Consider the following 23586-nt stretch of genomic DNA (forward strand, 5'->3'; position numbering starts at 1 on the left):
TGGTTAGTTACTGACATGGTTTGGCTGTGTCCGCACCCAAATCTCATCTTGATGGTAACTCCCACAGTTCCTACATGTCATGGGAGGAGCCAGGCTGGAAGTGATTGAATTATGGGAATGGGTCTTTCATGTGCTGTTCTCATGATAGTGAATGAGTTTCACGAGATCTGATGGTTTTTAAAAGGGCAGTTTCCCTGCACAAGCTCTCTTCTCTTGTCAGCAACTGTGTGAGATGTGCCTTTCACCTTTCACCATGATTGTGAGGCCTCCCCAGCCACATGAAACTGTAAGTCCAATAAAACTCTTTTGTAAATTGCCCAGTCTCAGGTATGTCTTTATCAGCAGCATGAAAACAGACTAATACATTAAATTGGTAGCAGTAGAGTGGGGCACAGCTGAAAAGATACTTGAAAATGTGAAAGCGACTTTTGAACTGGGTAACAGGCAGAGGTAGGAACAGTTTGGAGGGCTCATAAGACAAGAAAATGTGGGAAAGTTTGGAACTTCCTAGAGATTTATTTAATGTCTTTGACAAACATGCTGATATTGGTATGAACAACAAGTTCCAGGCTGAGATGATCTCAGATGGAGATGAGGAACTTGTTGGCAACTGGAGCAAAGGTAACTCTTGTTATGTTTCATCAGAGACTGGTGGAATTTTGCCCTTGACCTAGAGATTTGTGGAACTTCAAACCTGAGAGAGAGATGATTTAGGGTATCTGGTGGAAGAAATTTATAAGCAGCAAAGCATTCAAGAGGTAACTTAGATGCTGTTAAAGACATTCCGTTTTATAAGGGAAGCAGAACATAAAAGTTTGGAAAATTTGCAGCCAGACAATGCGATAGAAAAGATAATCCCATTTTCTGAGGAGAAATTCAAGCCAGATGCAGAAATTTGTGTAAGTAACAAGGATCCAAATGTTAATACCAAGACAATTGGGAAAATGTTTCTAGAACATATCAGAGGTCTTCATTGCATTCCCTACCACCACAGGCCTGGAGGTCTGACTTGGTGTCCCACATCCCAGCTGTGACTAAAAGGGGTCAATGTATAGCTCCAGCAATGGCTTCAGATGGTACAAGCCCCAAGCCTTGGCAGCTTTCACATGGTGTTGAGCCTGCAGGTGCAAAGACATGAAGAATTGAGGTTTGAGAACCTCCACCTAAATTTCAGATAATATAGCCTGGCTGTCCAGGCAGAAGTTTGCTGTGGGCGTGGGGTGATCATGGAGAACCTCTGCTAGGGCAGTGAGAAGCAAAATGTGATGTTTGAGCACTCACAAAGAGTCCCTACTGGGGAACCACCTGGCGACTCTGTGAGAAGAGGGCCACCGTCCTCCAGACCCCAGAATGGTAGATCCACCAACAGGTGGCACCATGTTGCTTGAAAAGCCACAGACACTCAACACCAGCCCCTGAAAAGAGCTTGGAGGGAGGCTTTACTCTGCAAAGCCACAGGGGCAGAGCTGCTCAAGACTATGGGAACCCACCTCTTGCAGCATCATGACCTGGATATGAGACTTGAAGTCAAAGAAGATCATTTCAGAGCTTTAGAATTTGACTGCCCTGCTAGATTTCAGATTTGCACAGTGCCTGTAGCCCCTTTGTTTTGGCCAATTTCTCCCATTTGGAATGGCTGTATCTACCCAGCGTCTGTACTCTCATTGAATCTAGGAAGTAACTAACTTGCTTTTGATTTTACAGGCTCATAGGTGGAAGGGACTCACCTTGTCTCAGATGAGACATTGGGCTGTGAACTTTTGAGTTAATGCTGAAATAAGTTAAAATTTTGGGGGGACTGTTGGGAAGGCATGATTGGTTTTGAAATGTGAATGTACGATATTTGGGAGGGACCAGGGTGGAATGATACGACTTGGCTGTGTCAGTACCCAAATCTCATCTTGAATTATAACTCCCACAATTCCCCCATGTCATGGGAGAAAGCCAGTGGGAGGTGACTGAATATGAGGGAAGATCTTTCCTGTGCTGTTCTCATGATAGTGAATGTGTCTCATGAGATCTGATGGTTTTAAAAAGGGGAGTTTCCCTGTACAAGCTGTCTTCTCTTGTCTGCCACCATGTGAGAAGTACCTTTCACTTTCTACCATGATTGTGAGGCCTCCTCAGCCACCTGTAACTGTAAGTCCAATAAAACTATTTTTTTTTTGTAAATTGCCCAGTCTCAGGCATATCTTTGTTAGCAGTGTGATAACAGACTAATACAATTACTATTGCTAAAAATTATCTTTGTTTCAAATAGTATTTTAACAAGAATTTGCAGAAAGAATATAATAAAATAAAATAGTAACTTTTATACATGTGCAATAATCTTTCTACCAGCAAACCTTTCCTGTGAAGTTGTAGTGTATCACAGTATTTTTACTGATATCTGCATTTAAAAATCTAGAGTTCTGTAATAAAATACATGAGTTATATAAATTGTGAGCAACATTAATTGAGATTAGTTAGGAAGAAAAGGAATAATGTGTAGCCTCTAAAAATGGAAATCACAAATCACAGCAAAAGGCAGAGTAGAAACAAGTTTGAATCTTATAATATTATAATTATGATCTGAGAGTGTTTACATGTAAATTTTACCAAAATATTAACTGTATAACTAATAACAATATGAAGACAAACTGTTACTTAAGCACTTATGTGGCAGGCACTGTGATGTATAATTTGCGTAGACTACTGTGTTCGATTTGTAGAGCATCAGGATGCAACTAGGGAGAGCCACAGGGTCCAGGCAGAGAACCACTGAGGAGTCGTCCTGCTGAACAGTGGGTTAACTTTGTCCCCTTAGTGTAGCTGGAAGGCAGAGCAAAGAGGAAAGAGGATTATTCTTGAGGCTTAAGGAGTAATGTTGTTTGCCCCATTAGGTTTTGGACTTGCCTGGGACCTCTCATTCCTTTCTTTTTTCCCATTTCTCCCCATTGAAAAGGGAATATCTGTCCCTATGCCTGTTCCACTATTATATTTTGGAAACACACAACATGGTTGGTTTCCACAGCTGAAGGAGAATTTGTGTCAGGATGAAACATACCTTGGGTCTCACCCATATCTAATTTAGATAACATATAGATGAGACTTTGGGTTTTAGACTTTTGAGCTGTTGCTGGAATGAGTTTAGACGTTTGAGGCTGCTGGGAGGGGATAAATGCATTTTACATATGAGAAAGATATGAATTTTTGGCAAGCAGGGGCAGGATAGTATAAACTGAATGTTTGTGTCCTCCCCAAATTCATATGTTGAAATTCTAACCCCCAATTTGATGGTATTAGGGGGTGAATTATTTCTCAGGTGGCTGAGTTATGAGGATGGAGCCCTCATGGATGGAGTTAATACCCTTAAAAAAGAGATTCCAGAGACCTCCTTCGTCCATTCTGCTGTGTGAGGACACAGCAAAAAGATGATTGTCTGTTATCCAGCATACAGGTACCCATTAGACACTGAGTCTGTCTGTGCCTTGATCTTGGACTCCTCAGCCTTCTGAACTATGAGAAATAAATGTCTGTTGTTTAAGTCACCTAGTTTGTGGTATTTTGTTATAACAGCCTGAACAGGCTGAAGTAGCCTCCTATGAGTTTTTTTACTCTCTTCAATATCATGGATGATGACAATAAACTGAGGTACAGGGTCATTCACCAAAAGTCTATTAGCTTGTAAGTGATGAGTCCCCATCTGACTTAGAACCCAAACTCTTAAACAGTACATTAACCTAAGGAGGTAGGACGATAAAGTGCTTAAGGAAGGACTAAATACATAAAGCTCTTTAGATGTGTGTTAGCAGAAAAATAATGCCTAACAAACAATAAAATCCAAAAATGTTTCAGCCAAGTACAGAATGGAAAAACAGAATTTAAATTGTATATAATGAGAAAAAAATATTTTACAATAATTTTATTGAAATTCTGGAGGTGCAAGAGACCTGTTGACTATCTACTTAATATCAGTTTACCCCATTTTTCTTAGGAAAACAATCTTATAATTTTACTCATGTTAACTCTACCTCTCCTAAGTTTAGGTAGAAATCTTGAACAGTTTAAACCTCATTTTCCTAACAAGCAGGTGGCTTAGGATTGGTTATACCAACCCATCGTCTGCAAATGAGATATGACAAAGTTTGCTAGGCGATTCTGGAAAATATTTTCTTTCCCTCATAAAGAGAAACAGAGAAAGATGAATTAACTTCATCCTCTGGGCAGCATAATGCCTGCATGAATCCCTGGAACTGCAGAACCCATCCTGTGAGAATGAATCGAAAGTTCAAGTACAGGTGCCAGAGGGAGAAATGGAAAGAACCCGAATCTTGCATGATATCGTTGAGCTTCTGAATTAACAACCACAGAGCCAAGTCTGCCTCCAGATTTCTTCTTAAATATCATAAATCCTTATTGATTGAGCCACTGGAGTTTTTTTTTTTTTTTTTTTTTACAATTTGTAAGCAAAAATATTCTAACTGAAATAGATACTGAAAAGTCCCTGAAGGATAAAAATAGAAATTAGTATGTATGTTAAAGAAAACCAGTTATTAAACATTTTCACATTCCCCTTAGTGTTCTATCTTCACACTTTTATTGTAACAAATATAAATTAGGAAAAAATGCTTTCAGTATCAATGGCAAACTAAATTTTCCTCAGCATCATTATTTTCCTTGAGAATTTTATATTTCATAATGATAAATTCCCTATAAATAGTGTTTTCCATAAATATTACTTCAGTAGTTTATAATAAAATACAAATCAAATAAAATCTTATACGGTAACATTGTTTTCAGAAAAAAATATATGGAACATATCCTTGGTCTCTTACTTGAAATTTGATGGGTAAACCTACTTTTTACAAGAATAGATTTAATAGAAAATTTAAATTTTTTCTATGTTAATTTTATTTAGCTGATATAGAATGGTTATAAAGTACAAACATGTACTTTAACATAGGATTACTCTTTATCTCTGTATAAATAATACTTTCTGAGATTTTTATTAATTGATAAAATTACTTGTAAAATCTGTACATATATAGACATTTCTAGATGTCAAACATGGCAGTTATACAAGTACTCAAAGACTGTAATTTTGAAAACTGTCTCATTCCAGGTGGCTTATGTAGCTTAGCTTTCATCTTAGTCAATACTATAATGTATCGAGAGACCAACAATGATAAAGGCAAAGAAAATGGAGTGAGCACAATGGCTGGAATGGATACACAATGATAGTATTGATAGAGAAAATGAGTCAGATTTTTTCAACAATTACAGTAGACAACGTAACAGTTGTAATTGAATGAACATCACACAGTAAATGAAAAGGAGCTATGGACTATTCCAGTTTTGATTCTAGGAAGAATGAGTAATAACGTTCTCAGGAGTGAATGGGGCATTCACTGACTCATGAAAGTTTAGCAAGTAGAAATGAACCATTCATTTAGCAATGAAACCAATCTGAAGTGGTACTTTTGGATAAATAGAATAATCTATCCATGGGGCTCAAATAACTTTTAATATTGACTTTAGTATATACTATCAAAAACCATCCAGGTGAATCATGGCCTATTACTTCTCATAAGAAGGAAAACTCGAAAAATCTTAACAGAAGGAATTGGCAAAGCAAACGTCTGAATTGTATCTCACACACTTGAAGACTTTCAGATACGTAAGCATATAAAATTTTTTTAAAAAGTGTAACCATGCACTTACGCTATTTGCTTGGGGAGTTGAGCTTATCAACACTCTGCTTAGCTCCCCAGTTCTTATGTTAGATGTGTATGTGAAATCATCCTGTCTTCCTTCTTCCATTCATGCACTTCTAGAAAGTATTACCTTTCTATGATTATAAATGAATATATTTTTATAAAAAATAATCTGTAATAAATAGAAAATTAGAAGTTTGAAAACTACTTATAATACCATCTACAGGTAACATTCACAAATTTTTCTTTATTTCATTGACATACATATACACATTCCTTTAAAACTAATGATGTTTCTTAAAGAGCTTCTGCACAGCAAAAACAAACAAACAAACTCTCACAAGAGTGAACAGACAACCTATAGAATGGGAGAAAATTTTTGCAATCTATTCATCTGACAAAGGTCTAATATCCAGAGTTTATAAGGAACTTAACCAAATGTACAAGAAAAAACGCAATCTCATTAAAAAGTGGGCAAAAGGCAGGAACAGACACCTCTCTAAAGAAGACATGTATGCATCCAATAAACATGAGAAAAAGTTCAACATCGCTAATCATTAGAGAAATGTGAATCAAAACCACAATATGATACCGTCTCATGCCAGGCAGAATGGCTATTATTAAAAAGTCAAAAAACAACAGATGCTGATGAAGTTGTGGAGAAAAAGGAACGCTTTTGCATGCTTGGTTGGAGTTAAATTAGTTCAGCTGTTGTGGAAGACAGTGTGGTGATTCCTCAGAGACCTAGGGACAGAAATACTATTTTACCTAGCAGTCTCATTACTGGGCATATACCTGAAGGAACATAAATCCTTTTATTATAAAATTACATGCATGCATATGTTCATTGCAGCACTGTTTACAATAGCAAAGACACAGAATCAACCTAAATGCCCATCAATGATAGACTGGATAAAGAAAATGTGGTACATGTACATCATGGAATATTATGCAGCCATACAGCCATAAAAAGGACTGAGATCATGTCCTTTGCAGGGACATGGATGGATTTGGAAGACATTATCCTCAGCAAACTAATGCAGGACGAGAAAATTAAACACCACATATTCTCACTTATAAGTGGTAGCTGAATGATAAGAACACATGGACACATGGAGGGGAACAACATACTCTGGGTTCTGTTGAGAGGGCTGTAGGGGAAGGGAGAGTGTCAGGAAGAGTGGCTAATGGACACTGGGCTTAATACCTAGGAGATGAGATGACTTGTGCAGCAAATCACTATGACACACATTTTCCTATGTTACAAACCTTTGGATCCTGCACATGTACCCCTGAACTTAAAATAAAAGTTGAAGAAAAAAAATAAAATTAAAACAAAATAGTGATGTTCTTTCTATATATTTTAAATAAAAAACATACTCACTGCATTAATCTTTCTCTAATGACTTTTTCTAAGAACAAATTTATCACCACACCTTGAAATCTTGTAATGTCCACAGACAATAAGAGCGATTTTTATGTAGTGATAAAGAACAAGTTCTTACATAGCTAACAACTACACAAATTGAGTTTCAATTACCAAAGAAACTCTACCAAATCTTCACTCATTTTCCTTACCAAAATTTTAACTTTAAAATTACAAATAATTTAGAAGATATTTTAATTTTTGCCACAAATGAGAACAATCCCGTGTGTGTGTGTGTGTGTGTGTGTATGCACACGTGTGTTTACATCTTAGCATAGGGTTCTGTTAATCAGTATTTCCTCACCAAGAAAAATGATCAGAGTTCAGAGTTAATTTCTCCCAGCAGCTGAATTGGAATGCCTTTTTTCTGAAAGGGGACTCATTTACTCTTCTTGTACTGCTTTCTGGTTCACTGCACAATTTCATGTCTCAATCTGCATAAGAATGCCACCATGGCTGCATGCCTGAAATATCAGTGGAAGAAAGCTCTGACATCAGCTACTCTCCCTACTCAAAGTGTAATTTTGAGTTGGAAAAACTGCCTCCTGTTGAGGGCTGGCTCCTTACAGTCCATGTGTATATTTCTCCACCAGCCAACAATAGCCTTTGAATGTCCTTGCTGGTCACAGCTACATTGAAACCTACAAATCCCAAGATTCCATTTATCAAAATGTTTTTTCCTGGCTAGAAATGTGCTTCCATTTCCTCCTGTGGTTCTCTGTAATTCAATGATCACCAAAGCCAGAAACCTTAGAGCCATTGTCCATAACTCTTACCTTTTCTTGCCCATGTCTAAAGATTCTGTTTCCAAAATGACTTTCTAATCTCGTATGTTGTCTCTTTATTTCTTTAAACAAACAAATAGTAAATAAAAATGAGCTACTATATGCTTAGTTTCTATGTAAAAAAGGATTTGAAAAAAGATTACCTATTCAATAAATTGTATTTCAAGTATAACTCCAATTAATTAAAAAATTAGGATTTTTTTTCCTCCTGTCTTATGCAGCTGATCTGAAATGAAATCTATAATACTTACTGAGGGAGTTGGAGAAAAGAAACAATTTGAAGAAATTTACAATATATTCAGAGAGATAAAAATAAAAGCAAGCAACACAAGAACATAACAGAATACAGTTATGATTCTGTCAGCTGTGGAGGATGTGCAGATAAATATGCACTACAGGAGTCAGGAAAAACAGCATAGAGGAGGACTTTTCTGAGTCATGGAAGGTAAATGAAGACAGACTATGAAACATCAAGTGAGGAAGATAGTATGAACAAAGAAATATGTGTGTATTTGTGTGTGTGTGTGTGTGTGTGTGTGTATTCTTCCAACATCTGTGTGCTTGGCATCATGGAAACCATAATGAATAGAGGGAAAAATCTATATCAAAGCTTCATTTTTATATAGTTAGAAGGAGACCACAATATGACCGGACTTTAAAACTATTGCAATATAAATTAGGAACTGATACAAGTTATTTGACAAAGCATGGTTTAGGTAAGTAGAATTTAAGGAATATAGCAAAGAGTACTTAGTTTCCAGCAGAACAAGTATCACACATGATGGGGGCTTCTATTGAAGTGATTTCATTTTAAAATGATGTAGGTCTAGGTGAAGTGATGGGATGGGTAGATGAAAGAGCTAAAGCTAACTTATGGTCTGCAAAAAAAAAAAAAAAAAAAGACATTTGGAAGAGGTTGGTTTTGGAGAAAACAGACTGGAGAAGAATGTAGTTATTTGCTAAACACATTCTCTATTATTAGGCAACAAATGGGAAAAAGAATACAGAACCATATAACTATCATCAGTAGAAAGTAGACTTCACACTTGGGTTTGAAATGGAGGTATTTATCCAACATTTATCTTGGATCCGTTTGATTAAAATGACCATTAAAATAACTCCAACATCTCATTTTAAAATGGTAACAGCTGTTAAAATTTACTGAATGCTTACCATGGTCGAGACATTATGATAGGCATATTACATTCAATGTATTACAGTAAGCTGATAAAGTAGGACTATTATTTATTACAATGTTATTTATGACAATGTAACAAATGAGAAAGATATGTATCTTATTATTCATATGAGTCTTTTTTCATGCTATTCTAGTATTGGAAATATCTTTTCCTTGGTCTGGAAATAGCCAACTATTACTTGTCTTTAAACTCATAAGATCCAGTTCATATCATACCTTCTCCAGAGTTCTTTCTGCTTCCCAAACTAAAAGTAATTACTTCCCTTAACATATTTTCACTTATACTCTCTTTTAACAGTAAGCATGATTACCCTTACATTATTCTTTTTATTAATATATATTACTGCCTAACAAATTATCCCAAACCCCATGGCTTCAGACAATAATAATAAAATTATTCTCTCTTAGTTTCTGTGCCGCAGGAATTCAGGAGCTGTTTCTCTGACTTATTCTGGCTCAGGACTTTTCATGAGGTTGGAATCAAGATGTCATCTGTGACTGTCATCATCTAAAGGCTTGACTGGGACTACAAAATCCACTCCTGGGATGACTCACCTGCATGGCTGTTGCCAAAGGGCTCAGTTCCTTACCACATGAGATTCTAAACGGGTATGTCTGAGTTTCCTCAAGATGTGACACGTCCTCGTGATAGGGTCCCTGAGAGCAAGTGATCTGAGAGAGAGAGAGGCATCCACAAGGTCTTTCATGTCCTAGTTGCAGAGTCACACACAGTCCCTTTACCTTATTCTATTGAATAGAAGTGACCCACTAAGTACAGCCTACACTTAAGGAAGGAAGAATTAGGCTCCATCTTTTAAAGGAAATGACAAAGAATTTGTGGATAAATTTTAAAAGTCAACACATTTTTTAATGTGTCCTTTTCCACACTATTGACCTCAGAGGAGGAGTCCTCCTTGCTGCCTTTGTATCCCCCAGGATATCTTGGTACAGTGTGTTTGCCTTGTATCTATTGGTGCTCATGCACATGATTTGATTTATGTGTACATATTTTTTAAATTTAGAAGTCCAAAATATTTCAGTAAAGTAGTTTTAGTACAAAAAATATTTGAAGTAGTGTATATTAATTCAGCTTTTGCTTGGTATATTTAATATTTTAATACAAGGCTTCCAAATATAATAGCTTAATAAATATTTTAATACAAGCCTTCCATATACTGTAGTGCATTATTGAAGAAAGTGACAACTTTTTACCTAAATGAAAAAGACCACTGGATCACTTCTTTTTCTAAACTAAGGAAACTAAATGCATAAAAAATTTGACAGTGAAATTGTGTCAGGGCCAAACTGCTCACTTTCATTTTGAATGAACAGCCTTGGTCGTTTCTGGTGATTATTTTGCTCTTGGTGTTAATAAAATATGTTTTAGTTAAATATCTTTTAAAATGTCTCCTTTTTTGAAGGACAAACGTTCACAGTTCAAGAGAATTAAAAATGACTCTAGAAACCATGTCTCATAAGTAGTTTTCAATTGACAAATTATAGAGATGAAAATTATAAACTTCTAAATGACTATTTGTATATTCCCTAAAGAGTTAGTTTTGCATGGACCATTCTAAATATGATATAAAGGTATGATAATAATAGTAACTTTGTAAGTAAAAATAATGTAAGAAATAATGGATATTTTGAGTAATTAATTATAGTTTTAACATTATTTGAATATAGAATTTTTTTTTATTTTTATTCTTCTCAAATAATTGACTTAAAAAACTGTTTTTCTTTCAAATAATTTTGAATTCTTCTAAAAATTATCGATTTAAGATAAAATGTTATTTACCAAAGCAAAGGTTTCACTTTCCAAACATTAAGTTTGAAGCCAGTATTGTTGGGAGAAAACCTGAGTGTTGGGAGAGAAGCTGAGGCAGGGCTTGGAATATGCCTCACCACTTGTTTCTTTGTCTCATCACCCCAACAAGTGTAATGCGTAATTTCTAAACTCCAATTTAAGCCACGGTTTAAAATCAATCAAAAACTAATATACTCAGAAATATTTTTTCAACAGGGAACAATGGCTCATGACTGTAATCCCAGTAATCCCAGCACTTTGGGAGGTCAAAGAAAGAGGATTATTTGAAGCCAGGATATGGAGACCAATCTGGGCAACAAAACAAGACCTCATCTCTAAAAAACATAAAAATTAAACATTAAAAAATTGTGTATATACATATATAATTTATATGTATTATATGAATTGTGATATAATATATATGTGTGTGTGTGTGTGTCTCTCTGTGTGTGTGTCTCTCTGTGTGTGTGTATATATATATACATATATATATATTTTTTTTTTCCCCAATGCCCTGTGTTTTAAACTAGGTATATTATACCATCTTGGTTATGTGGCTATCTGGAAATGACAGATAATCCATTTAAAATGTAACCAGAGTGGTATGATTATCTGGGGAGACTCTGATTTGAATATCTATATATCACCCTTTAGTTTGAAGTCTTGAATACAGCAAAATTCACAGCAAAAGCAACAGTTATAGAGTAGACATTTTCATGATTACTAAAGGTAGTAAAAAAGAAAGAGGTGAGACAAACTCACGGAAACCACGGGAGAAAACAAAGGATCCAGAAGTGAACCCATCAACAAACATATACTTCTCTGGCAGAGGAGCACACCTGGAAGAAAGAAGACAATGGGATTCATTGGACAAATAAATCCAGGAGCCTGGATACTGTCTAAGAAAACATGTAATATTAGAAGACACGTAAAAGTAGCATGAACTGAGGGCTGGTGTTTTAGGAGTCCAAAATGTTGCTTGGCTGAGGAAAATGTTGAAGAGGAAAATTCAACATTATTTCATCACTTCATTTATCCTTGGTTGTTGTTTGTCATTTTCCTAATACTTTTAATCAAAGTATTTAGTATAAGCTTGTAACTCCAATGGGTGATAAAGCTGACCCATAATCATTTTCCCCATTCCCCTAAAATGCAACAATATTTAAAATTTATTTTTTACCTTGCCTTAAAACACTACAGTGATAGTAATTTCCAAAAGGGAAAAAAAAAGCAAAAGATACCACATGTTTTCTCACTTATTTCTACACTTATGCTAGAATCTATAGAAGGAAAAATATTTGTCTTTCTTTGTTTTTCAATGATTTGTATGAGACTTTTTTCATATGTTGCCAATCTAGAAGTTTTTAATACAATTACATTTTGGGGCATGTGCCATTAAAATGGCTCATTTCAGATCTTTATTTCACCTTGAATTAAAAGAAAAATGTTTTCTCCCTAAAGACCAATTGCTTTTGTATGCCAAGAAATGTGCGTGCATTAGATGAAATGTGTGTGCATTAGACGCTGGTTGGCTCTCCCAAAGCTAATTTTCCAGAAGGAAGAGAAGAACTGACTCAGCCTATTAATGTCTCCACATTGTTGCCATGCGCACAAGGAAGACAGTCTGAAACAGGCTCAGGCTGTTTGGCTGGCTGTGAAATTCATCATGAGGAAGTCCTCTGGCTCTTCGTGATGTCTCACAGCTCCAAGTCCATTCACATTCACCAGGATCTATGTGGAAATTTATTTGAGAACATAGAAGAATGTCTCAATTTGAGCTCCATTACTGACCTTGTGTGCAAGGGGAAAGCAGGCTTTGTGTGTTTCCATTTGAATATCCAGTAACTCAGCCCTTGACTAAGTCCCTTTGGTTACTTGCCAAGCAGCATGAAAATTAGCACACTCTCTACTTTAGAAAATCTTCAGGAATATTTACTTTTCTAAAATGAACTTTTGCTTATAAACCCATTTGATGAAATAAACCAAATGTATATACATCAGCAACTATTTAATAGGTATTTCTTCATGGAATAAGGAATCACTGTGTCAATTTGCCCATGTTGAGCATATCTATATTTTGACAATGGAGTCATTTCTGTAGAAGCAACAATGGTGCCACATTTAAAGAGTTAGGAAGGTGATAGATGAAAAGGCAATGAAAGCAGTAAGCTATGGAATAAAGATACTATTTTATTACAATCTAAGTAATAATTAAAATAAAACCAGCCAAAAGAAATGCAGAACAAACTATTAAATACAAGACTCTATCTTGTAGAGAAAATAATTTTACAGCAAAGTTTTGCTTATACTACTTTTCCAACAATTGTACTACTTTTGCAATAATTTTATTTATTGATAGATAAGAAAATGAAAAAATCTTTTTCTAAAAAGGAATTCATTTCCAGTTATTTCATTCTTTTTTTCTTTTAAATTAGTAGTGAATCTTTAAAATTCAAGGTTATGAAGAAATCAGTTGCCTTCAAATAAAAAATATATCAATCAACTGGTACTTTATAACTTTGATATAGCAAGCTTATTGCCAATAAAAATAAGGACTACAAAAAGGTATACAAAATAGAAAGGAGTATGAAAAGACAAGAACTTCTGATAAGGCTAATCGGAGAAATTCCAGTCCTCACTTGAATAGTACTTTGAATACTCACACACATGAGATTATTGCCGTAACTACTGACAGAAATAAATATCTTCAAATGAAAACATATTAAATAATACTTGATATTGTTTTGTGAGTGACACTAATTTTGTCAAATATTTTGCTTTTTTGCCGCATTCAAGCAGTAGGGTTCATTTTAAATGGCTAGCATCTTGTGGGTGTTTTTTGTTTTTACTATTTTTTTATTGTGAATTTTAGAAGTCAAACTCTTTTTCAGGCCAACAAAAGCAAACTAATCTCATTAAAAATATCATTCCTCTTGTTCCTTCCTTTTATTATTCCTGTCCTGTTGGAATTTAGGAAAATTCATCCAAATACTACAAACTTTGTTGTCAATTTCTTATATTTATTTCCTTGCTATGTCTCTAGAGTTTTCTAATGCCAAATATAAGGTTTAATCAGTCTGTATTGTTTAAATAATAGAGTTTAAAAACTATTCATTGGAAAGTATTTTAAATCTCATGTAAATGGAATTCTACTGGAAGGCTTCTTTTTAAAATCATATTTAATACTTGGTTACACTTTATTTAAACACTTTGGTTTCAGATTATCTTTTGAATACAGCTAACCTATCATGAAGTTTTTTGTTATGCTGGTCCAAAGTCTGATGTTTTGTGATTTCAAAATTACTATAACTCTTTTCCTTGCTTCTTTCCTCAGTAAATTTCAAATTCCCCCTTTCTGGTAATTTGTGACTTCTTTTCTTCATTATGTAAACATTCTTGACTTCTTAAAGCAAAACAAAAGGAAAGAAAAAAACAAATAACAATAACAAAACCCACTTCCCTTAATTCTGCATCTCTCTCTCCTTACAGGCAAATTTCATAAAGGTTCAACCATCACTTCCACTTCTACACAGTACCATAACACTCATGAATATTACACTGTGTGTGTTCTCACAAGGACCTGATACAAGCCGCAACACTGCTCATTGTCTCTCTCTTTTTCTCAAAATGTGCAGTCATTAATAATTTTTCTCAGGATTTTTATCATTAACTTTTTCATATTGTTCCTAAATCAAAGTTTGTAATTCCAAATCCTTTTTAAAAATGTCAGAATGCAATGAGATATTCAGAAGATTAAAAATGATGGTGTAATAACCAGAATCCACATAATCAAAAAGATTTCTGGTTCAATGTTTTCTTTCTAAGGTACCAAATGAAAGAGTATCATGTAGATTTTTATCATGGCAATTTTTTAAAATATATAAAATAAATTGAAATATTTGAATTACTTGGTAAGTGCAAACTTGACCTTGTCCTGAACACTTTTGCAGTATAACATGGCTTCAAACATTTAAAGAAAATAAAAATTAAATGCCATAAAGTTGTTTTTTTCTCTTCTTCTTCCTCTTTCTCCTCCTTTCTTTTTCTGTTTCTACTATGGTTTTATTTTTTTCTTTTCTGAATTTAATAGATTGATGTTTTTCATTTACTAGGTTTTGGAGGGACAGCTTTTGTCAATTGGCTTCAAATCTACCACTTTTGCCCCAAATGCCTAAGTTTCATAATGTTACTTAATAAAACATTTGAATATATTATGCTCACTAGTGGAAAGAAATGGAATTAGAAATTGCTAAAGTGAAATCAGTAATTCCCCACTGAACAAACAATTAGGTACTTTAGATATTGAAAAGATTTTTGAATCATAAATTTGTTGGCTTTTCTCTGTTAAGTACATTCTACTTTCGATAATCAACTTTTTATGTTAAGAAAATGTCTAGAAGCAGAAATATATGATTGAAGAAACTAATTACAATGTTATACTGGTCCTTGAATAGAATTTATCTTCTATGAAAACGGAGGTAGATTTCACATCCCCTTCTTTCACTTTTCATATTTCCCAACTGCAAGCAGACAATTCATATCTGTAATGTAATTATTTCCTTTGTAGGCTTCTTTCTGTAACAGCTTGGAAATGACTACTTATTTATATTTTGGGTTATCCAACATATGATGCTGTCAAGATGTGAGTTGAATTATTTAGTTACTGGAAGTGTGTGTGTGTGTGTGTCTTTGAGGTAGCGGGGAGGTGGGGGTAAGGGGGTTGTTTGTCTAGCCTTGCATTTGTTTTATGAAACAGACAACCAGACATAACTATTTTTTAAACCACAGCTTGTAGTGAGCTTAAATTATGTAAAAAGGTACTACATATTATAACATAAATTATACATGCAATATACTATAATTATTATTGTTTAGCGTTATTTGATTAGGAATTGGACAGCTCTTATGCACACTGTCAGGTTCTATTTAAGTGCAATACTAATATACTTTAAAAAGCAACTGTATTTGATGGCTTGTGTGTGTATATGTGAATGCCCTTTTGTGATATTTCAAAATGGCCTCTAAAGCTTTGCCCTTGTCAATTTACTTTAACATTCTTTCAGAAGGTTCTGTCAAATTCTTGCTAAGCTTTATTTCTCAGAAACCCAACTGGTATTATTTGGTTCCTAAGATATACAGAAGTTTGGCTATGGAAGCAATTTTAAGTTTTATCCTGGGATTGCAGTCAGAATTTCTGCTAAAATTCTCTGTTTCCCCTCTATTAACCTCTTTCAATAGTAAGCAAACACATAGCAAAGCTTTAATAGTTTTCGTTGGCTTTCATCTTGTGTTCTATAATTGTTAGCCTTTAAAATGTTTCAATCAATATTGAATTTTTTAAAAAATGTAAGCCATTTGTTGTTATTACTGAGAAAATTCACTGGAGCCCCTCCACTAGTACTCCTGACCTAAAGGTAGGTAAAGAGATGGAGGGGGCTGAATACTGTCGTGGAAGGAGATGCAACTCATTAAAATAAAATATCATTAGGGACAAGGATTAGCATGAAATAAAAAGAAGATGGATTCACTGGGTTATACAGTCATAATACTTTCTCTCGAATAGTAAGCATCTTATCATGGGTTTTAGACAAAGGTTAACACATGAAACTTATATATTATATTTTTAAAATAGTCTCATCTTCATAAATAATGCTTTAATACATTGTTAAATAATTGAGATAACAGGATATCATATGCTTTTTGGTGTGCATTTGAAGTTTTCTTCTTCATCTCATTGAGGAAGTTCCCCATTTGTCTTCTATTTCTTCAAACAGGATATTTTCCATTATCAGATAAGTAGTAAAAATCAGAATATATCACAAAATGTAGACATTGAACAAAATATTAGGATGATAAAATACTCATGTAACAATTGGAATTATACTTTAAAAACACTTTATAATGGCAGAGGGTAGCAGAGTAATTGAACCCACTCTCACAGTGAGAACAACTAGAAAATCTAGACAAAATATTAAAAATAAAATCTGCACAAAGGAATCAGAGAGATACCAAAGAAGTTTAATTATGATTAAGAAATACTTGTTTGTGAAAACACATCATAAAGTGAGCGAAAAATATTTGAAAAAGTTGAAGATATCTGCAACCACATATATGTAAAAACAGAATTTCTACAAATCAACTGGAAGATGATAATAAAACAATGGGCAGTAGACTTGAATAGAAACTTTAAAAATAGCAAAGTTGTGCTCAATATGTTTGGTTTCAAAGTAATACAGAATAACATACACAGATACTACTACAATTAACAAAAATAGTTTATTTTCAGGAGTCTGCTAATACCAAGTGTAGGTGAAGATATGTTCTTTCACAGATAGTGTATGAACTGATACTGCCCCTTGGAAAAGCTGTTTGGTATTTTCTACTAAATTTAAATAAATGTATATCTTACCACCCAATATTTTCATGTCTGTCTCTCTCTCTCTATATATATATATATACACACACAAACACACACACACACACACAGAGACACAAAGCAGAAACACATGCACATGTCCACCAAAAAGTGCATAATGTACGTAGAAAAATATAAATAGCAACACAAGAAACAAGCTAAACATACATCAACAGTAGAATAATTGGAAATTAATTAATAAATTATAAATTAATAAATTCATTTATATATTTATAACACAGAATTGTCTAAACAATGAAATAACAAACTACAGTTATTTTAATAAAATGAAAAACTCATAAACATAATGCTGAGTGAATGATGGTAGACAATACATACTGCATGATAATACATATGAATATTAAAAATCTACTAAAGTTAGTTTGCTAGAGATTTGAGTAGACATTTTATTGCTGTTGGACATTTAAAGTTATTGCTAACCTTGAATATTATTTTAAATGATGTTATGAAAAAATATATGAACCTAATATTTTGTTATAATATTTGTTAATTTCAAGTGGAAATATTGGAATAAAAGAATTACGGTTTTGATAGATAAATTTTGTCAAAATACTTGATTTCTAGAGAAAGCATTTTTGAGTTCCTAAAACCTATTACCAGGATGGATGATTTTAAGTTTATTAATATTTCCTACTTTGGAATTTAAAAGTGGAATATAACTACGACTATTATTTGCTTTTGATAATTAACATGAAAATGTTTATATCACATTTTAATGAAAAATTAAACATTTTAAATAGTACTTAAGGGGTTGCAATAAGTTTATCTCCCTCCCGCTTCAAGCCCTTCATTGTCTATGGTCAGTTGAATAATGTTAAAATCATGATTGTCTCATTTTTTTTAAATAGAATTCTACATAGGCATTTAGGCTAGTGCTTTTAAAACTAACTCTGTAACAAAATCTTCAATTTCTTCCAAGATAATTTCTCTGTTTGAAGAATCCCCTGGTTGGGCACAGTGGCTCACATCTGTAATCCTAGCACTTTGGCAGGATGAGGCAGGAAGAGCTCTTGAGGCCAGAGGTTTGAGACCAGCCTGGGCAACATAAACAGACAATGTCTCTAAAATTTAAAAATTATATAAAATTGTGTGTGTGTGTGTGTGTGTGTGTGTGTGTGTGTGTATATATATATATATATATATATATATATATATATATATATATATATAAGCCTGGTGGCATGTACCTGTAGTCCCAGCTACTTGGGAAGCTGAGGTGAGAGGACCACTTGACCCTGGGAGGTCAAAGCTGCAGTGAGCCATGGTTGCTCCACTGCACTCCAACCTGGGTGACAAAACAAGACCCTGCATTAAAAACAAAAGAAAAAGGAAAAGAAAAAAAAAAAAAAAAAACCTCTGTTTTTAAGGGTCATATTATCTCCCGTTTTAAAAGTCATATTACGTAATTTATATTTTTGTGGAAAATTTATGTTTTAGAAGAATTTGCATAAAGTTGGATAGATTCTTCTCTTAAAATTATTTTGATATCATATACCTGTGTTATTTCCCCACTTAAATTAGTAATTTTATAGCCAGTTTTATGTTTTTCCTTAATAAAGTAATATATTCCTCTGCTTTACATTTATTTTTTGAAAAATCAATTTGAATTGTAATTATTTTGCCTCATGTATATGACTTAGCTTTCATCTATTTTGTTTATTTTAATAATTTGTATCTTCTTTATTAATACAGTTTTTGCTTTCTCAATATGTTTTCAAACTTCAATTGTTAAAATATAAGTTTCACTGTTTTGCTGCATCATCTCCAGAGGAAAATGTGCATTGCTATTGGTTTGCTAGTATTTTGAATAATGGTAAAGAACTTCTCAACAGCTGGACTAAAAAAAGGATTCTTGTAAAAAGGAATAATTAACTCACCATATACTTGCTACATATTTCTCCACATAAGGTTTACAGGTTTAAAAATGACACAGACAATTTTAAGAGTGGGCAGAAAATTGTAAACCAAAATGAGCAGTCATTTCCAGAAATGAAAATGTATTTTTATATATTTTTTTGTTTGTTTTTGAACTTGAAGAAAATTCTGCAGGATCTACCATGTCAGAAGTCACTTAGAAAAGCTTTTCAACTAAAAATATGACTTCTTAAAACCATTAATTGCAATGAATGTCCAAAATAATTTTCAAATATTTAAATGTGGTTGCATAAATAATCAGAGAAAAAATATTGTCGGCCAGATGAGTCCTAATATATTAAATGAGTGAATATATATTATATTTCCATATCAAAACATTATAGAAAAGAAGACAAGTTTCAATATAAGCAAAATATAAAATTATATTTACATGTTTTTCATCTGCTGCTTTTATCTACTCAGCTATCAACATGTAGATTTTTAGTACAAAAAACTTTTAATTTTTCATATTTTCACTGTTTCTGTAACACTCTTCAACATTGATGTCTGAGTCATTCTTATTTTTTTGATACTTTAACTACAGAAAGAAATAAAAGCATTAGAGTTATTTTTCATTAGCCAGAATTTTCAGAACTAAAATGGAGCATTTTAAAAGATAAGCTTAAGAGAAAAAGCAGGATTTTTACTCAGGTAGAAGCTGTCTAAAGACTCGGGATTTATTCCATGTTTATCAGGATTCCAACATTCTTTTCTAGATGAGTTGACTTTTATAAAATACTCATTTGGATTCAGGCCATAAACTTCTGAGGTTATTTGTATTAAATATTTGAAAATCATATTTCTTATTACATTTCTATTTTTTAAAGATGAGAGAGTATTTTTTGGCAGTATGAGCAAGCTCTCAGAATGAACTTTCTAGAAATTCTGCCAAATTTATGTTAGAGCTGTATCCAAGTAGAGCAGTAAAGACAACTAGTGATTTTTATTATCATTATTATTGTTATTATTATGAGGAAGAGGGAAATAATTTGTTTTCATTTCATTTCTTGTCTCTATAATTTAAGAAATTTGATATTAATAACAACAAATAGTATTATTGTCAAAGAAATTAAATGTCTCACAAGTTAGAAATTTCCAAGTCATGTTTCCAACAAAAAAAAAAATTGATTTGGCAAAGTTGTGTAATGAAAGGATTGAATTGTAATCACTTGCTATGAAATAGTAATATTTGAATGTATATATTTTATAATAGAATTACTGGTAAAATATATCTCTGCTGTGTAACTCAGGAAACACTAACATTATTTGTAAAACTTGATTTGATTTCTGATTATGTTCTTAAATTTAATATTTTACTTTACTATCTGACTACATAATTTGTGATCTGCTTTCATTGCTTCACAGATTTTGTTAGAAAAATATGATAATGTCCATCTGATTCAAAATATTTTAAACAGGAATATTTGTAAAATGATGTAACATTAAATTCTTCTGAGAATTATAGTCTAACAATCAAATATAAATCACCAATGTATTAGTTGTGAATTTATCTAAATATATTTAAGTATTATTAATTATAAATATGTAGTTATAATGAGCAGGCACATTGGGATCACTGTACCAAGTACAATGAATGGGTGATAAAAATACAAAGAAATCACTGCCTTCAGTGTTTCTAAACTCAGAGTTAGATTGGATTATAAAGAAATGTAAACGCATAATAGATTGTTAATATTTGAAAGTGGCACATTCATAAATCAATTCAAATATTAGGTGTTATGGATTCAAAAATAACAGACAGTACTATAGACAATAAAGAGAGAAATGGAACTTATAGTTATTGATTGCATGTTCTTTGAGATTATGGGAATAATGAGGTAAATTGTGCAGTAATAAAAGAAATAATAAAGTATTATGGGAAGCCTGGCTCCATGAAAAATTGAGCAGTGTTCTGAGGTTTACAAAAATTTGAGTAGGTGGTGCCCTTATGAATGGAGGTAAAAAAGTTTACTGTGAGCTCAATAAATAAATAAATTGGCCTTAATTGAATGTGTGCTTATGGGAGATAATGTGTGCAAAACTCTTGGAATGTTAAGTAATTGTGGTTTTGTAATTATTATTATTATTATTATTATTATTATTATTATTATTGGAAACGAAGTTTCACTCTTGTTGCGCAGGCTGGAGTGAAATGGTGCCATCTCAGCTCATGGCAACCTCTGTCTCCCAGGTTCAAGCGATGCTCCTGCCTCAGCCTCCCGAGAAGCTGGGATAACAGACATGCGCCACTGGGCACAGCTAATTTTGTATTTTTAGTAGAGACGGGATTTCTCCATGTTGGTCAGGCTGGTCTCGACTTCCTCAACCTCAGGTGATGTGCTCGCTTCGGCTTCCCAAAGTGCAGGGATTACAGGCGTAAGCCTCCGTGCCAGCCTGTAATTAATTTTAATTGCAAAAACCGCAATTACTTTTGCACCAACCTAATATGCCAGGCCTTCTGAGGGAGACAGTAGAGCCTAATTGTGGTCTTTGAGCTACAGTTATCAGGGTAACGGGTTCCAGTACCCAGTCCTGTTACTTACGTTTGTTACTGAAATCTCTGTAAACTATAAGATCTATGATTTATTGGAAACTTACTACATACCAGGCACAAATCCAAGCTATTGCATATACGAATTTACTTAGTTCTTATAAAAACTTCATTAAATTGGTGTAATTATTATCCACTGTATTATAAAGATAAAACCGGGCAAAGGGGAATTATGGCACTAGAATCTAGGCCATTAAACATTGCATTCTGTTCATCTAGTTTTCTATTTCCTTAGCCATGAATTGCAAATATTGTGTTTCTGTGACAATATAAATATCTTTGGCATATTTATATTGGCATACATTGGCACATTAAATTGGCATATTTATAAATATGTATATGGACATATACATTTTTGCATTTATACATATGTAAATAATAATCACAAATGTTAGTAGTCACACTAAAATAATAATTTATTTATTTTTTGAGACAGGGTCTCACTCCGTCCTCCAGGCTAGAGTGCAGTGGCATGATAGTTGTCTACAGTCCTGGAAGTTTAGGGGATTAAAAAGTTGAGTTGATAGAGATTTAGTCTGAGGGGTCATTTAGAGTTAAAGTCATATTAGTTTAGGAATATAATATGTGGAGTTCACACTTTTCAGAGAGGAATGCTCGAAGTATTATGTAAGTACTAAGACAGACATTAGCTGACGTAAAAAATAGGAAGATCCTATTTGGTCAGAGAACGTTAGAATTTTTAGAAAATAATGTTAATTGAGGAGTTGAGTTGAGGTTTTTCAAAATTAAAATATGATTGTTTAGGGCGCTGACTAGATTGTGTTTTAGTCTCTTGTTTTTGGAGTTTGGCAAGAGTACGTTTTACCCAAGTTAATAATAAATTCAGAGATCAGGAGACGGGAGTTTTGCGGATTTAATCAGAAGTGGTTCTTGAAATAGTGTGCGTAAACGTGCAGGCGTAAATGTATATTGATTAATTTGGTATGTCCTTCAAGCACGAATTAATTTAGCACCTTATCATGGTATGGATGATTCAGAATGTTCATTGGTATGTTGGTATGTTGATTCTGAATGTTCAAGGTAAGTTCAGCTACAGCTGATTTGGCAGTTATCAGGTTCCTGCCATGCTGAGTCACAGCACTCCCAAAGTTAAAAAAATACCAAATGCATGACAGTGCTCCCATGACTGGTTAATAGGGTAGTAGTCACGAATCCATTGAGATGTCTTATTTAAGGGTAACGTGAGGATTGTCTTGATGTTATAGCCCTGAAGTAAGAACCAGATGCCAGGTATAGTTTCAGTATAGTCACCCCCGAGTGTTAGGAGCCTGGAGCGAGGAGGGAAGAACTTCCCAAAAGGGATGATGATTTCTCCATGCTTGGTGGTTGAGAAACCAGGGTTGGTAGGGAATATCCGTGTTGATGAGAAATATCTTGACCTAAATGTGCTATGTCTGTTAAGTGAATGTATGTACTATGTAATTTTAAGGATATTGAGTACTGGTCAATATCCATGTGGGTTGAATTGTATTGTACAGTTGATAATAGTGAGAGGTGAAGCTGGCTGGGCTTCTGGGTGGGGTGGGGACTTGGAGAAGTTTTCTGTCTAGCTAAAGGATGGTAAATGCACCAATCAGTGCTCTGTGTCTAGCTAATGGTTTGTAAATACACCAATTAGCAGTCTGTGTCTAGCTAAAGGTTTGTAAATGCACCAATCAGCACTCAGTAAAAACGGACCAATCAGCACTCTGTAAAAAGGACCAATCAGCACTCTGTAAGACTGACCAACAAGCTCTCTGTAAAATGAACCAA

General features: G+C 33.6%; 1 long non-coding RNA gene across 1 annotated transcript in view; it reads right to left on the bottom strand.

Moving 5' to 3' along the window:
- Positions 1 to 23586, bottom strand: part of LOC105465737 (uncharacterized) — a 94678-nt gene that overhangs the window by 38020 nt on the left and 33072 nt on the right. The window contains exons 2-3 of the long non-coding RNA XR_977764.2: positions 11675 to 11751; positions 9661 to 9777 (exon numbers count right to left, since the gene is read on the bottom strand). This is a non-coding gene — a long non-coding RNA (uncharacterized lncRNA). The remainder of the gene's footprint in view (positions 1 to 9660; positions 9778 to 11674; positions 11752 to 23586) is intronic.

The sequence above is a fragment of the Macaca nemestrina genome, chromosome 5, assembly GCF_043159975.1.
Source record: "Macaca nemestrina isolate mMacNem1 chromosome 5, mMacNem.hap1, whole genome shotgun sequence".
In the NCBI taxonomy this organism is placed as follows: Eukaryota; Metazoa; Chordata; class Mammalia; order Primates; family Cercopithecidae; genus Macaca; species Macaca nemestrina.